General features: G+C 40.7%; 1 protein-coding gene across 5 annotated transcripts in view; it reads right to left on the reverse strand.

The window, feature by feature from the left end:
- Positions 1–18,121, reverse strand: part of TANC1 (tetratricopeptide repeat, ankyrin repeat and coiled-coil containing 1) — a 95,465-nt gene extending 77,344 nt beyond the window's left edge. For 3 of the 5 annotated variants that reach the window (XM_040604342.1, XM_040604343.1, XM_040604340.1), the window contains exon 1: positions 17,967–18,121. The gene's annotated coding sequence lies outside the window, so the exon portion shown is untranslated. Of the gene's footprint in view, positions 1–3,361; positions 3,381–17,966 lie in introns of those variants that run through there. The other 2 variants (XM_040604344.1, XM_040604341.1) reach the window with 2 other exon arrangements.
- Between the last annotated feature and the right edge of the window lie 226 nt (positions 18,122–18,347).

Raw genomic sequence — 18,347 nt, forward strand, 5'->3', positions numbered from 1 at the left:
TCCAAAGGGAAAGAAAAACAACTCTAAGCACTTTTTCTGAATACATAGTCAACACCCAGATAACCTCCAAAGCTAAAACAAAGAAAAGTCCCAAAGTATTTCTTACACTCTGCTTTTTAGTTTAAAATATTTGTTTTTCTTTTCCATACAAAAAACATACACCATGATAAAAAAAATCTGCATTATCCAATGGTAAGATCTGGAGCTGTTAAGGAACTTCAAGATCTGAGAATGATATACTACGTACATAGCTAGAACAGAGTGGCATTAACAAAAACCACACAACAAACAAACCACACACCTGAAACCCCACCCAGTATACTTAATTTTCTTCTTATTTTGCAGACATTACAAACTGAAGTTTTTGATTAACCAGAACAGAGAGGCTTGATAGAGAACTGAAATTTTACAGTATGTGTCATTGCTATTCTTAGGATATCCGTAGGGGGCAATAAGAGATCAATTAAAAGGAATCAAAGACAATTAAACTGCCATCTTAAATAATTCTAAAGCCAACAACTTGGTTACTTTACAACATCATTCAAATTCCATAAAGGTGTGTAACTGAACCACTTAGGAAATGAACAAAGTACTACAGCTTAGAAGTACCTATTACAAATGAACTAAATATTATCTAAAAAAATCCGAACTTATTTGTTCATATCACAAAGCTTTCTGACATATATAAAAAAGCATTTCAGCTTTAGGTAACAAATTTCTTCATATCCATCTCCCACTCTTCCAAGACAACCGATCAAATCAAACAGCAATACTGTACACATTTATATATCCTCATCCCTTGAAACAGACATGGGATATTGGATTTCATTTTGTTGTAAAGATATTTGCATCAATAGGGCATTTTCCAGTAATGCTGGCATCTTGTCTCTTCTAAGCACATTGCATTTCCTCTTTCTCCATAACTAAGTTTAAATAAAATCATTCACTTAGATTTCAGAAGCACCTTCAGCTACTGCAATTGTTTTGGTTTGATGAACAAATTCATTCTAAATTTTTGTGGTTCCAATTTTTGAGTTCTGCCCTGAACCCACTTGTTTGGTTGTTTAATGTGTGGGTTTTTGTTTGTTTTGTTGGGGGGTTTTAAGATTGGAAGGTATTTTTAAAACTTTATAATTTCCATTTCCAAAACAGATACCAGATGTGGATTTGTTATACAATGGTTGATATTAATAATGTCACATAAGAAGAAAAAAAACCTGGACACACTTTTACTTATGCAATTAAAGTTCACATTAGCTGCTACAAAACTGGATCCCCCACCCCATCTCATGTCAAAAACATTTTAAAATGGGTGCTGGCCTCACACCAGTTCAACTGTTTGTCTTAGATATAAAACATTTCATACAATTGCTTCACACTCACAGCATGAAGGGAAATGGTGGAAAGTCCCTGGCTTTAAAATTGGTACGATCAGCTTTTTTATAAACGAGGGACTCTGAAACAAGACCAAGTTTATAAAACACAAATGTTAGGAAGAGTTGGGAGCACAGACATACACAACAGTTTACTTCATTCCTAATCTTAATACAAGTTAAGTATTTCCTAGGGAACCCCCTTTGAAAAGCAGAAAGAAAAGAAACCGCTCTCCACATTTTCACTCTTCCAGCTAAGTCTCCCTTGAAACTCAGAAATGTCCTTGTATGAGAGTATTTTCCCCATACAGCTACTATGGACAGATACTAACATCAATAACAAGATGATTCACAGCTTTTGTTCACATTTCTAACTTTTGTTCCACCTTCCTCAAAGGTCTGCAGCATGCATACTTTATCCACCTTACCTATCAGAGTGGGTTATTTTCAAAGATTTATCCACAAGAGTTCACCACTTCTGCAGAGGTCAAATAAACTGATCCTACAAGGTATGTAACCACCTGAACTAATGCCTGCGAACTCCATATTTACCTGCTTTCCAAAGTTGTGTTTTTCAGTCTCTCCATATTTAAATTCTGAAAAACAGTTAGCATATATTTGCAAAGAAATAAAGGGTGGAAAGTGTAGAACTCAATAAACATGTATTTCAAAAAAAGCCGTATTTTTAAAAGTGCATTTTCTGTTTTGTAAATATCCCAAGATTCGGGCCAAAGGTTTGCAGAAAACCTCATTTAGTCACAACTGCTTTCAGTGCTTTTAAATACATTAAGAATTCCATTGTTTACACGTAGAATAGTTTCAACATTTCCCTTTTCTGGCAAATTCAAATTCCTTTAGCTTAACTACATTTTTCAAACAAGAGGAAAACAACCACCACAACCCTTAAAGCAGCAAGCTGTTACTGGTGTAACAGAAAGCAGGACTGTAATTTTTAAAAAATCCTTTAAAATCACTACATTTTGAGTCATCAATATCTAACATTTTATAATAAACTCAGAGCATGTTCCCAGATCTAAGAGACTCCTAGTTCAAGAACGAACAAAAACATGTGAAAACAAGAGAACAGTATTTATTACTTTAAGGTACAAATTCTGATGAGATCTATTTGATCATTGAAATGCATGAATGAAAATGATAAAACAGGTACACACAAAAAAGGTTTTTACTGATTTCATACAGTAAAAAAGTAAACGGCATATCTGACATTTCCAATGGGCTGTATTTAGCCAAATCTAAACAAACTCACTTAAGTTAAACAGCTATTATACTGAAATATTTTTCTGCAATACCCTAAACAGGATGATCAATACAGACACAAAATTGACAAGCTATACTGTATGTTTTGTTTGTTGCTCACTCAATAACCTAATTATTACTAATCTTACCTATGAGATACTCCACATCCCCCTCACTCTCATCTGACACCCCTGAAAGCTATGCATCAATTTAATAGGAGACAGCAAAAGAACATCACTGTTTCCAATTTGCTGCTCACTTCTAAAGAGCAGAGTTATGCCCTGAAGGATTATTAAAATACAATTAAAGAGGTGAAAGATGAGGACGTGAGAAAAACCTCATTATCATGTTAGCTATTAGAATGTGCTTTTGCAGTAGCATTTTTCCCACCAGTCTGGTTCTAGATTTGACTTCCCAGATGTCACAGATATACCTATTCTATACTGCAATCACCCAGTTTTCTGCTATGCTGATTATTTTGGCCACTGTCTCCAAGGGCTGCCAATACAGGGGAAAAGATGGTCTCTTTACCTGACTTCTGTCCAAAACCTCTTTGTCAGGTGTCAGATACTGCAGAAATGACTGTTTATCAGTTTGAAAGATTACTGTTCCCAGCTACTTGTTACTACTACCCTGAAGTGCTGAAGAAACTGATCTTGCACAGAAGCAGAAGAGTGCCCACAAGTCAGAAACATTAACTTCAAAGGCCATAAGCCCCTCTCTGAACCAACCTGAATGATTCAGCAACGGTGCGGATGAAGAATCATCAGTTGAGTCATTTGCCTGTTTACACTAGGGAAAGAGAGCAGCAGCTGACAACAGAGGAGCCATAAAATTTTAAGGATTCACAGCTGATTCTCACATGAAAAATATCCAACCACAGATGAAATGTAGACAAATATATTTTTTCCTTTCTCTTCCCATTCTGCTGAGTCTCTCCAGAGAAAATGCCAAGACCATAGCCTTCTGCCATTTTCTACAGAGCTTCCTCTTTCATCACTTATGACTTAAAAAAAACCACAAAAAAACACAAGCCAAAACCAAACAATACCCCCCAAAACAAACCAGCAAAACACCCTGCTTCTCCCCCCTACTGAATTTATCAGATTTATCCTTGCTGTTTAGATTTCTTTCTGAACCTCACCCCTCTAGTTCCTGTCATTTACAAGACATGATCAAATTCTTCAAAGGATCAAAAGATCCACTGTGTTCTCCCAGTCTCATCTCATTTAGCCTATCTCCACTCTCACTAAGGCTGCTTTCTCCCTTCAATTTTATCTTTAGGTATCACAGCAGTAAAGTACCCTCTATTATTCCAGTGCCTTTGATTTCTAAAATCAATGAATGATCTTTCCTCTCCACCAGCTTTGAAAGACAGGGATCGGTGTACATAGATTATACCACAAAACATTTTTTTTGCTTCAAGGGCAAGAAGAAGGGGGGTGGGGGTGGCAAGAGCAGAATAATGCAGGGTGGGTAAGCAGAAGACTGCTTGCTACTTGTCCTCAGCAATACTCCTGACATAAAAAGGTTAAAAAAAAAAAAAAAAAAAAGTTGGCCCTCCGCTAAGTGGGAGGTCATTATTTAGAAAGGCATTCTAGAATTAAATAAGGTCAGGAGGCTTAAAGAGTCCTGAGGAAACACCACTATAGGCATCCCAGCCAGCAATCTCTAGGAACCAGTGGACATCACAGACATAATTTGCATGGAGGCAGGAGGGAGCAAAGGAAAACAAAATACAACCATAGGTATGTTTTATCCGTGCCTTTATCATAACAGCCACTTTCATCCTATCTCTTTCCATCTTCCCATGTTAAACACAGAAAGAGTGACAAACTTCCTGCTTTAACACTGATTATGAAAGTGTCAAAGCACTAGGCAAGAAAACTCATCGCTTTCCAGCCAGCAGAAGTGACACCCTGCAAACAATGTCACCAAAAAAATCCAAGAGCCTAAAACTAGACAAAAACTAGGTCGGAAACTGTCATTTCAGCTTCACTAGCATACAGAAAATGAAAGGAAGGCAAAAATCATGCTAACCAAAATCCTGACCCAACTCATAGTAATGAACTCTTACTTTACTGAATAGTTGTATACTTAGGTTACAACAGCACCATCCTCCCCAGAAAGCATACAAGATGAGTACAGAAATAAAATGAGTCTCCCATTTCTCAGCTGTCCTAGATACATCCTATACGTCCTAATTTCCAGATGAATTTAAACACACTGCTTGTAAAATAACACCACCATTCACGTCCAACACCCAAAAGTAAACTCAATGCTAAGTGCATCCATCTCACATTATACAGGCTGCAGTTCAAACAACTTAGTGGGCAAGACCATTCTACTTCAGCCCACCACTCTACATCAGTTTAAACCTGCTTCCTCCTTCCTCACTGCTGCAATTCCAGACATTGTTTCATGACCCACAAAACTGAAGACAGGATTGATCTAGCAAGGTAAAAATGAGGACAGGTAGCACATCTCTATCTACATTAACTGACCTCAGTATTTTAACAGACTGGATCTCTGGGCTATTCAGGAATCACGCGGTTTCCAGCATATCCATTACAACATTTGTGGATTCCCCCATTTCTAAAAAAAAGTTCAACAGGCATCCTGTATGGGTTAGTCTTTGCAATTTGTATTTAAGCAAGATTTTTCTGCTCCTGTTAAACTACATGTACTATTAAGGAATCACCACAGTCTAGAAAGTTAAGTAGGGGAAGAAGCAGAAGAAATCAATCTAGATATAACAAATATTTTTAGCATTAAGAGAAGCAATAGCCAGAATACCTACTTTGCAAAAGATCTATTACTACAGGACAGGCCACAAACTCCATACAACAGTATCAAACTGACTGGCCACACATCACATCTGTATTAATTTTGGGCAGGGTTTTCAAAGGGCTGCAATGCCTTCTTCTGATCAGGGATCCTCTCTTCTTTGTGCTGCAGCAAAGGGAAATATATATTTTCTCCTACAGTGTCAGGAGTGATGTCCTCAGCACATGAAAGTGATGTCTGCACCACATGAAAATTCTGAGCCCAATGACAGTTCACTTCATGTCTGTATGGCAACATAATCCTGCCAGATGATCAGAAACACTACCTGGCATATTGCATTCATTATGCTTTAAAATTCACATGACTGTCTCCTCCAGCTGTGCATGCAATTGTTATATTCTCCTCCATAGAGGAGAAAGACCATATTTCATTTATCAGCCAGCAAAATGACATCACAACAGTTGAATTATTATCAGCTTCTGGTACAGGACATTCTTTTAAGATGGTCAGTTCTTCCTCATCAGATAGCATACACAAAATTTGTCTGTCGTAATCCAGGACAGAACTGGCACACCCAAAACTCAGTTTTGTTTAACTCATACCACTTCAATTCAAACTCCCCTCAAACGATGGAGAAGCTCTCCAGGCACACGACAGGCAAGTAGCCAAGGGCTACATTTCCCGCATGTTACTACTGAGAAGATTGTAAGGTCCACCCAGTAAGGATGAATGCTAATGACTTAACCTTCCTAGACATACTATCGCTAAAATCCATAAGCTTAGCAAATTAACTACTGCAGCTGAGACAGGCAAACCATCATCCATCCGCTTGTTTACTGTGGCTTCTAGGCTACAGCTCACATAGAGAAACAAATAAATTACTATTTATTTCAACCACCCTAACTTCAATGGAAAGAAGTTATCCCATATAAAGGGATTTAATATCATAAAATACTTTATTAGAAGGAAACATCAGGCTAAACCAACAGCAAAGGGGATAAAGTTAAGTTTTACTTTCAACTTGCCAAATACCGCAGATGAGAAACTCTACATATAAAAGAGTCCTATATAAACCTCTCCAGTTATGCGCCTGCGTGGAGTCTGGTCTTCAGACTTAAGTTGTGTATTTGTAACTCAGATCCTGCAAAGCAGCCACTTTCATTCCTTTTCAGTCCAAAGAACACCAACCGAGCTCTTATCAGCCTCAATATTAAAAAAAGAAAAAGAATCACAAACTTTTCCAAAATCAGACCTGACCAAAATGAGTAAAGTCTTAAGAATTTCAGTGGAGTGCATTGGTAAGCTAAGGCAGCTCTAAAAACAGTACTCTAGGCAATATAAAAAAAAAAAAAAAAGTTACTTCAAAGTGCTCTAACACCACAGGTCTTTCCTGGCCATATTAAACTAGCATGTGGTCCAGCAAACATGATAATTTCCATATTTGTTGCTTTTGTCTGCAGAGCTACACATAGCAAACCAGCAAATCAAAACATGAACAAAGGAAAAATAACATTAGGCAGGTTCAGATCTGAAGAAACTTTGCTGCACCTCAAAATGAGACCATTCTACCACCATACTACATATAAACATGCAGCACAACTGTCTTCAGTCACATTTTTTAAAAAGGGATGTTTTTGTATACCTAAAACATCACCTGCTGCATCTACCCTAACTAGTCTGACTGTGATACTGCTTCATATATGGGGAAAAAAAAAGAAAATCACTGCATTCCTAAGACTTTAACAGACTAACTGATGATCCTTTCAGAAAATTTCCTCCAAATGCTAAATGAAAACATCATTTGATACCGAACCAAAGCAGGCATTAGTGAAACCTGGCAGGGTTTGAATAGCAGATGCATATAACTCAAGGGAAATATTGTAGGACTTAACATGAAAATATATGTTTAGTGTACAGAACTGAAGGCTTCTCCCACCATTTCTTTCACCCACTGAAAAGCAAATTCCTAGCAAGCATGGATGATTTTCCTCACAGAATTACTCTACGCAACAACAGGAAAGGGGATCATTGAAAATACTGCTGAATTTACAGCATGCTGATATATACTTGCACTGTACATTGTCTGCCAAAGTCATCGCCCCACAGCTTGCTTCCTTTCAGAGTCTTCAGCCCTGTCTCTGATTGCAGGTAATTCAGCAGGGCAGACCACCGCAGACGCTAAGAAGATACCTCAGAAGAGGGGAAAAAAAATTTGAGATGGTTGACAGTCACTCTACTCAGGAATCTGACCTTTGAAAACAACACTGAAATGAATCCACAGGTGGAGGAAGCAGTAATACAGTTCCCTCAGTTTCTGGTACATCAATACACTGGTACATCACCGTTTCTCTTTACCTGCCAGCTGTTTAACTGTCACTCCTGTACTGAATCCAAAGCCAGGTCTGCTCCTGGACACTTCTACTGGCACATTAAGGAAACTATACCAGCAAAGCTGTCAACAGCATTGGTCAAGTACCATCATCACCATCCAAGCGCAGCAACGGCAAGGCAGCAGCCGTGTCGGTGTAACCGCATGCTGCAGCCCCCAGGCAGGACTGTGCCAGCCACAGTAACCACGCTGCTCTGGCCCAGGGCTACCCTGAGCACGGCTCCGCTGTGCAGGAGGTGAGGACGCGCCACCCTGTAGCTTAACTGTCCCTGACCAACGATGGCAACACAAGATCCCCTCGATAAATCTAGCAACAGACAAAACAAAGCTGTCCAAGTCAGTATTATGTCCAGAACACTAAAAAGGTGGGGGTTTCATTATCACAGTTACTTTCCAAGTTTCCAATGAATCCAGTATGTCCGAGATTATTTTTTATTAAAGAAAGGTCACACTAATTTAGACAGCTGTATTTCCTTGAATGACGGTAAGATGGTGCTGATAAAACTCAAAGCTTTTTTTCTACTTCAGTTTCTTGTCGTATCTAGTTCCACGTCTCCTGTATTCTTCATCCATCTTACCAAGTTTCAGGATTTTATTGTCTGTTTTTCATGCAACTTTCCTCCCTTTCAAAAAGCAAAAATGGTCTCTCTCCTACTTCACTAGTAATTTTCTCCTATCACTACAGGTCTCTATTTTAGACATCTATGTCCAATACAGGTGCATGTTCTTGTCTTAATTCCACCACTCCCCGTCATGTCAGCTAGCCCTAGAAATTCTGGGACAGTATGTTTTCTACAATCCCTAAACATAAAATACCTGACCTTGAAACGGCTGGGAATCACAGCAACTCACTTTTGCCAGAAATCAAATGCAGAGCTCCATCCAAACTCTGTATACAAAGGACACATTATATACCTCCTGCTTCACAGGCCTAAAAATGAACATTTCTGTTATGAAGTAAGCATTTCTGAGGTTTTAATGCAACTTTTAAAAGATATTAATCTGGTTTCAAATTGACGTTGATACTTTCTTCATTAGGTTATCTATCTTCTTGCTTCAGTTGCTAGAGGTAGAGTGGTGCATCTGCAACAACAGCCTGAAATACCCATGATGTCAAAAAGTAATCACACTCATTAAGAGTTTGAGTAGGGTAAAGTAACAGAATGGCTGAGGTTGAAAGGGACCTCTGGAGGTCAGCTGGTGCAGCTCCCCTGCTCAAGTAGGGCAAGTCATACAAAAAAAACCCTTGGAAACCTGTATTAAAAATGCAATGCAGACAGTTATTTCCTTCAGAGAATGCAACTGCCTAAATGGATCTGTTAACAAATACATCCAAAAAGAAAAGAAAAAAAACAACCAAAAAAGGGAGCAAGATACAACTCCTAAGTGACCCTAAACCACAGAAATAAGCAGGAACACAAAGCTCAAACATACCAGGACTTTTATCTTTGTCCGGGATACATTAGCACAATTACACACACACCAAAAAAACCCCACCGAACTCAGAAGGGTATAGAGCAGCAATCTAAGTGGATTAAATAAATTAGCAAGCTTAGGAATTTAACATTAACGTTCTTGAGGCTGCCTAGAGACTAGACATTTAAGTTACATAACCTAGAATGTACATGAATCAGAATGTGTCTTAGGCATCTGTACATACTGCCTGTTCTTCCTCTGAGCATCTCAAAACATACCTCAGCTCCTAACAGCCTGCAGGGAGGACAGCAGTCTTATTTCCATTTCACTTAAGAGGAGCAAAACCCAGTTTGCTCCAGGTCAGAACAGGCGAGTCTTTACAGCTTTATATGTACCAGCTCTGAGGAGTTTTATGTGTGTTCACTGATCTGCACTGCAGAGTCAGATAAGCAACAGAGATGACACAGGAAAAAAAGCAGGATCTCATGGCAGGTACAGAAGGAAAGAAAACCACTCCTGTGAACCACAACAAATGGTTAGATTGGCTCAACTGTCTGCTGAAATCTCACCCGTAGGAATGTGGAAAAGCAGAAATATTACTCTTCCCTATTTCCCATCTCAGATCCTGGGATGCTATCTCTGTCTGACTCTTGTGAAATGTAAACCTGCTTTTAATTACTTGATTATGGTATTTTATGGACAAGACTCAGGCATTCTTCTACCATGTAAACTACAAGGAAACACTCAATATCCATATTCTTCCAATTGCTTTTTCCTTTAAGCACTTTTCATTTTAATGTACAATGCGGTAGCATCAAGAAACCCTGTCACAGCTTTAAAATAAGCTCTAAACATTTATGACGGGCAGTAACTACCACAACAGGCTTACAAACAAGCCCCCCAATCCTGCCATAACCCAGCATGTGTGTGCTCGCTTTACACAAATAGACTACTGAAATCAATGAGATTACTCAAGTGAACTAGATACATGCATTAGGTATCATTCCTCATCAGCTGCAAGGCCACTACAGAGCTCAAACTAGGGACAAGAACATACACGGAAGATCCCAGAGTTTGCTCTTGAAGAAAAAGTAAAGGCTTGTCTATACAAGGGGAAGAGTGCTTCACATTCACACCCTGCTTCATTCTGTAATAACTCCCCAATGGAGACAAGATCTTACATGCTCTTACCAAAAATATGAAATACCTGGCAAGCCCATATTTATTAAAATTTTACAGTTGTCCTATTGCTTTCAGTAATTAAACAGCCAAGCACCATTAAAGCCTCTAATTCAGATACCAGAAAGCATTCCCTCCACAGGCAAGCATCCAAAAAAGCCAACCAATCAACCAAATAAATTAAAACCTCACAACCAGAATTTAGCTAGTAGTGGAATACAAACTTGTACCCTTCAAAAAAATTAATTATTCATTAAAATCTCAGGTCTGTGTAAATCTTTACAAGTTTGCCAAGACAGTATATACTGCCCCACCTTAACCTGTTAATGGGATGCTTGCAAGTTCAATGTAAATCAAATGAGCCGAGTTCACTGATTTATGAAGAGATAGACGTAACACCAACAAGAACTCACTTAGCTCAAAAACATGCTAACAAAAGAAAAACTGCAAAGAAACCAAATTCAATTTTTCTCCTGGGGAAAACTTAGAACTGAAGAATGGAACCTCAGGCAAGGCTCACTAAGAAGAGCATTTGTTTTTCCTATTAGCAGACATGATGAAAATAGGAAGAAAAGAATCTTGCTTCTACTAGGCTGAGTGACAGAATCAGATTTCTCAAGCTGCCAGTTATGCAAATTTTTGGAACACTTTACTAATAAAATGAGCTCTCTCAAGAAGCTCATTTCCCCAGTGTGATCCAAGACACAACTCTGGTGGTACACACTGCTGCAGAGGATGCAAAAGCCTTGGAGGAATCCTCTTCACAGGCATGGGATGGTGAGGGGAGAAAAAGAAAAAAGTCCTTTGTAAGAAACCATTCAGTATATTCCTCTGGTGTAGACTTTTACAAAGCTTTGAACTCTAGCATGGCAGTTTTGTCCTTCTTTCCATAGCGTCTTTTAAAGACAAAGCACAGCATTTTTGATCGGGAGGGTGGGGAAACACCAACCCCCAAAAAAACCCCACCAATAATTAGATCTTTATTTTCCACAAACTTTCAAAATATGCCTAGTACCTCTGAATGAGTGCAAAACTTCACAAAAAGCGTTCCTATCACTCATTGATTGACTTACTGCAAACTTACAGAAAATACATGCAGTAACATACCACAATGGAACAAAAAATAGCTTACAGAACAAAAAAAACTCTATACACACCAGCTCTGTATTCTCATAGTTTTAAATATACACATGAACTCTGAAACTGTACACTAGTTTGGTGTGCCATGCTATAAGGCACAATGTTCCTACAATCCATTCTACCTCTACCAAGTGTGATTTATCGGAGAATAAAGGAAAGTGTTCCCCTGATGTCTTTTCATTGTCTCTTGAAGTTTTCAAAGTAATTCTTGCATACACACAAAGATTCTGTATCAGTAGTTGGGAAGTGCTGAAAATTTTATTTTGTCATAGCAAAACCATGTTTAAGTTTCCTGACAGTAATATCTCTCCCTTTTTTCTTCAAATTTCCAGTTTCTGGCAAATATTGTACAAAAATCCGAGAACTCAGTCCTTACTAACACAAAAAAATCCCTTTCTGACCTTGGTAGGAATTTAACCCAGTGTAAACAGACAGACCTTGAAGTATATTAACCGTATAATCAACTCAACTCAAAGGTGTTTCTGGTGTAAAACACAGAAACAGCCTCCCTGCAAAATTCATATAAAGAATATTTTGTGGTTTATCATTCTTGTTCAAAACCAGTAACGTCAGAAAAAAAAAAAAAGGGCAAAAAAACCAAGCCTGAACTAAAAACAACCCACACATTAAACTCTCCAGCAACTTCCATCTCATTTAAGTTTCAAAAATCAAAGGTCAAATTTTGCTTCCATTTATTCCTACTTGTACATTGTTCAAATCCTAACTTGTTAAATATGGTGAGAAATACAGATTCTAAGGAAAGGACATGGGTTAAGAAAGAAATGGATTAGTTTCACTGTAAATGACTGAAAGAAAAGCACAATCATCTTCACACTACTCAAATTCTAATGTTTTTCTAGCTGAAATAAAGCTGAAGCAGTTTAATCTGGAGTCTGTCTTTTCATCTGGGGTCTGTCTTTTCAGCAATTAAACACCTTAGCTATTTTAAGTGCAATAGCTCTGAATTTTACTTAAACTTACTGGCTTTTAACAAGTCATAGATACTTAATAATTAATTCTAAGCACATGGCAGCAAAGTTCCACCAGAACCTAATAAAGCATTTAAAGATGCAAAACTGTTCTAAACAGAGCTCCCCACAGTCTAACTCCAGCCATATAGCTGCAGAGTTCACTTTTACACACAAACATACACATCAAAAACTTTCTTTCAGGGCGTTTCCTGTGTTGCTAACAAGTTCCAGCTTCTCTCCTGCTGCATCTAAATTTAACCAGGACTAAGACCGAGTCTTAAAAAAAAAAAAAAAAAAAAAAAAAAAAAGCCAAAACAACAAACCAAAAACCAAACAAAAAACCCAACCCACCCTAAGCAACTTCAATGCAATGCAGCAAACATTTTACAGGCACCTTTGTTTTTCAAGCTGTTAATTACCAAATATATGAAACATGCAGCAAACAAGTAGCAGCCCCTCACTTCTTCACCCTACACGTTTTTGAAATTGCACTTTTCATGCCACTAGATACAGATAACACAAGCACTAGTAACAGTTGCTAATTCAATAAACGTACGTAAAAGTGAGCAACCCTTACGGAGGAAGTCAGAAGTTCAACCAGAAGCCAAGGCTCCCCAACATGGCCAAGCGTGCTTCGCCATCTGAACTAGAAGACTAACCACAGCAGTAGCTTGGATTAAGCCAAGAAGACTCCTTATGAAGTCTTCAGACATTGTTACAAACATGCTAATTCTTGAACTAACCAACACATTTGGCTGAGCAAGATAGGGGGAATATGCCGGTAGAAGGGAAAGGGTAAGAAGCAACTTGACCTGAAGGCAGTTCAATGTTCAGGCTACTAGGGACTTTCATGTTCACACACCACTGCTATCCCAAGGTGCATTTATCAGTGTGGCTCCTTCTTGAGACCACACACGCAGGTGCTCCTACACCATCAGTACAACTATTTCACTTGCCACACCACGCACTACATGGCATACATTCACCTTGCACACTTTTCTTCAGTAGGATAAATCTCACTATGCTGGAATACAATGCATCTTTAAAAAAAAAAAAAAAAAGTCTTAAATCTGAATAATACTTGGATGGCTAATAGAAGGGGAAATTCTCCTGCGGACCGAAATGAGACTGCAGATGAAGCTATGGAGTTTTTTCTCTTTTAACACCAGTCTGTATTTTAGAAATCTAAAACATGGAAATCTGCATTTACTGAGAATTCACAAGTTCTAATTTGAAAGCAACTGTGTGAATTTAAGGCAGCTAATAAAAAAAAAAAATGCACAGATTCAAAATATTTATCTGTACCTTTGTACCTTCCGTGGTTACAATATTTAAGATCACTAGAACTCTAAGCTGCATCTAGTTTTCTAATTTCATACACGTCTAGATACAGCTGAATGCTACCAGGCATGTGCAAGGCACATGAGGAAGCACTAGAGGACTTCAAGATCAGCCCCATTTCCAAAATTATTTTGGTCATCTGGATTGCAGAAGTACCTGAGAAGTACTTCACAAAGCAGTGCTTCACCAAGTAACTCACCATGCAAACACTAGAGCTGTTGACACACAGTATTTGCAGAAAAAGGTCAAATGTGCAGTAATTGATGAGCATTGCCACCAACTTCAACAGAACACCAAGATCCCAAAAGCTGCTCTTGATTTGACCTCAAAGACATTTACATTTCTGCTAGTGGCTATGCAAAGAACTCATTTACTGCTATCACTGAACTAACCCCTGTTTAAGACCCTGTGAGATTCTCAAGCTGAAAGCGTTATATAGTCTATGAAAAGCAGCAAACTGTTCTCTGTGAACACTTAAGAACTGACATCCTACACGAGGAGACACTTCAAACCCTGGCAAGCTGGCTGATCCACAAAGCACTTCATCCAACAAGCTAGTGGAACTTCTGTTTTCAAATTGGCACCCTCATCAGAAATTATTATTCCAGATCAAGAACAGAAAAGAAAATAAGTGAAATACTGAACTGGAGATGGCACTACCTCAGGAAATAACTACTCCCAGACACACAATGGAGAAATCACTCTAATAGAGCCTTTTGGTTACCTGTCCTTCTGCTTCCAGACTCTTACTAATGTTACTCAGGCACAGGAGCCTCTCCTCACGTTATACAGAGAGGCCAAGCACTGAATTTAAGATACTGCTGAGTTTAACAATCCAGTACCAACGTGCCTTTACAGATTAAGCCTAAAGCTTAATAGGCCTCCTCTCACTGAGTGGAGGGGAGGAAACAAAACCAGAATTCCTGAAATATGGCAAGAGAAACAGGACTTTAAAAAGTTAAAGTCATTACATTGACATAAACTACAATGCGTGTATTTCAAGATGCAGGAGTGACAAGAACGGATGCAACAGAATTCTATGCAGTGATGTATCGCCTATACAGCACAGAAACCTGAAATAACTACAAAGCAAACGCTGTAGGATTAGTCTCTCTATGAAGTTGAAAGACAGGGGGTGGGAAGCAACAGGACATTTTAGCTATGATAAGGAAATCAAAGGCATGCTACTTCGCTGCAGCACAAAACTGAATGGCAGAAAATCTGTGTTCTGGTTCAGACTTTCCGTACTTAAAATTGTCTCCATCCTAAGTAAGCAGGAAAGGTACACTGCACTAGACTCTTAAAGGTATATGGTGAAGCTACATACAGAATAGAGAGCATCCCATGATCACTACAGTGTATTTTCTACTTGGGTAAATAATCTAATGGAGTGAGAATGCTGAAATACCTTTACACATTTCCTAAATACAATGAACACTGAAGGATTTAATCACTCATACTAAACAACTAAGGTTGTAAGAGGTAGTAAGAGATATCATTGGAAGCAGACCCATCAATATTAGGCCGCACAATAGATAGTTTGTATTAATAAGCAATTGATCCTTTTATTTACTTCCCTTCAGGACAAGATCAGAGAGTTTAAGGCTCCACCAAAATAAAGGTTTTTTCTTTCTTTTTTTTTTTTTTTTTCTTTTTTTTTTAAAAAAAAGACACTTTTCAGACTAGGGTTAAATACAAAACTAAATGCAGTAAGGATCATGGACTGTTTCAGTGCTTGCTTCGGGGTGTTGTTTCAGTTTAGTGTTATAATGCCTTACTTATTATTCAGAAGTCAGTTTTCTAACAGTGGTGCCTCCTATATACAAACATAGTTTTAAAAAAATAAGGCCTTATACATTTGTTAGACTATATGCTTTTTTCTTTTTCCACTGCCACCACTTTGTGATAAACAAATTCTCCAACCTCCATGTTAAGTCTTGGGAGCTGAAAGCAACCAAAAGACATGAAACTAGCTGGTTTTCTCAGACCTTACCCAGACACAAAACCCAAACCAGACCTTTCTCTGTTCTTCTCAAAAACATGAAGACCTAGCTCCCGATAGAGTTTGAAATGCCAATTTTTAGTCAAAACAGCATCTCTACAGAAAAATCTTGATTTTAAAACCAGTAATATAAATTTCAACTTACAGATGTTTATGGGTATCATCACAAATAACCAACAGATCAGGCTGATGTTCTTACACACACAAGAGTCTGAAGGCTTCCTGATTAATCTTTCATCTTCAAAGAAAGGTTCAGCTAAAGAAAAACAGAACACCTCTGCTAAGGCTGCTTAGCTGTCTTCAAAAGTATATACTCGGAAGTTGCTATGGGATCAACTTCAGGACTGTGGTTAGACCCACGAAATGTCTTTTTCCTACAGACTGTTATGGGAAGCTGAGCAACTTTGGCCATGAACCAAATATGTTTTGGCTCTAAAGCAGACATAATTCAGCAGCATTGGGCATTCCAATGGTTAGCTAAGCCGAGAAAGCAAGACAACCAGCACTTTAGAGCATCCATGTCAATGAAGCTCTAAATACACCTAGCAACAGCAAAAATAAATTGGATTTGTGCTTACGTTGTTTACTAGTGTTATTTAATAACACAATACTGCTCTTCCAGCACTTAACCATCAGATCAGAACAAATGGGAAAGATTCATTTTTGCCAGCTGCATGTCACACTACAGCAGAAGGAAATTCTGTAGGATCCAAGGTATCACATTTATTTCCCTTGTTCCCTAATATTTTTAATTTTATAAGCATCGGACCATTTGTAAGCAAAAGCTAAAAAAAATAGGAGCTAACATAGGACTTCCAAGTGTAACTGTATAATCCTGCAAAACTCTGAAGTAGCCTGGATGAATAAAACATTTAACATACTCTAAAGCAGCACACCACTTGCAAACTGTTTGACCACGGAAGCCCAAAGCAAACCTCTCACATCCCCAGCTGTTAGTTTTCCAAATGGTAATGCAGCGTTTGCTTCATCAGACAGCACAGCCTCTGAAGTAGAGCAGACCGAGTGCCACTTTCACATGGCCACAGAGAGGGGGAATGAGGTGGGTACAAAGCAGAGAACAGGGGTGAGGGGACCCACACAGTATCATACCGATGCTGATCTAAACCCCACTTTTACCCCCAGAGGCTCATCCTCACAGGAAGGCATCTCCAGTTACATTCTGTTTTTAAAAACATATAGAACCCAGTTTGCTCTCTGTCCAGTAAATATGCATTATGGGGCTAGGGCAAACAGATAGTTGAAGTAACACTGCTAAGAAATCATGTTATGAACTACACAGTTACGACAGATTATTAGTAACTCGCGTATTAAGAGACAAATCAAGTAATTGTTTTATTCTTTGAGATCGCAGCAGGCACCACCGAATTGCACGGGCAGGACCTTCTCTTTTAGTCGTCAAAACAAGGTCATTGCCAATAGATACGCACGTGCCCCCACACCACCGCTTCCAGCCGGGAAATGCAAACAGCGAACTGCATCAGCATCCATCCAACACCCCCCGCCCCCAGCCTGCCCGGCACGCGGCGGGGGCACCGGCCGGCGGAACGCACCGCTCCCGCAGCCCCGGTGCCGCACCACACGTGGCACAACCGCGGCGCGGCGCCCCTTCTTAGCAAGGTCTTCTTCGCGCATTACTAGCAAAAAGAAGTAACCACAAAGAAATCAAGTTTTCCTGAAAGCGAAATTCCCCCGCCCAGCACCACTACCAATCGAAGAACGAACGCTGCGCCAGTCACAGAAACGGGAAAGTATGCGCAGGGGAGGCGGAAATCACGGCCCCAGGCCTCGCCCCTGCCGGCGCCTCCCCCAGCCCGCCCCGGGCCCCCCCCCCCCAGCCCCGGGCGCCCCCCGCCGGCCCCAGCCCCGGCCCGGGAGCGGCCCCGCCTCGGCCCCGCCACCCCGCCGGCCGCCTCGGCCCGCGCCCCGTGTCTGCCGGGCGCGGCCGCCGCAGCCCGACATGCCCGTAACACGCTCCTCGGCCAGAAAGTTTCACTCGCGCCCCCGCTCCCGCCGAGCCCCCGCGCAGCCCTCCGGACCGGCCGGCCGCGGGGCGCGCACCGGCGGAGCGCGGGCAGGGAGGGAGGGCTTACCTCCGCCCGCGGGGCCCTGCCCCTCGCCCAGGGGCTCCTGCGGCGCGGCCCAGACAGGGCTCCTCCGCCGCCAGGCAGGCGCGTCGGCGGGATGAGCTCACTGGGAGCGGGCGGCAGCAGTCCCCGCCCTGCGCACCCCCACGGCCACCCCTCCGCAGGACCGGCTCGGCGGGGCGGGGCGGGGCGGAGCGGGGCCGGTCCCGCGGCTGCCTCAGCGGGGCACCGCGCCCGCGCTCCGAGCCCCGGTCTCGCCGCGGAGCTGGGCGGCGGCGAGGGGAGCGACGGCGGCCGGACGGAGCCTGCCCCCCGCGGCCTGGTGGCGGCGCCGCGGCCCTCCGCAGGCCCGCGTTCCACCGCCAGCCAACCCTGCCCGGCACGAGC

The sequence above is a fragment of the Falco naumanni genome, chromosome 8 (genome assembly GCF_017639655.2).
Source record: "Falco naumanni isolate bFalNau1 chromosome 8, bFalNau1.pat, whole genome shotgun sequence".
Classification (NCBI taxonomy): Eukaryota; Metazoa; Chordata; class Aves; order Falconiformes; family Falconidae; genus Falco; species Falco naumanni.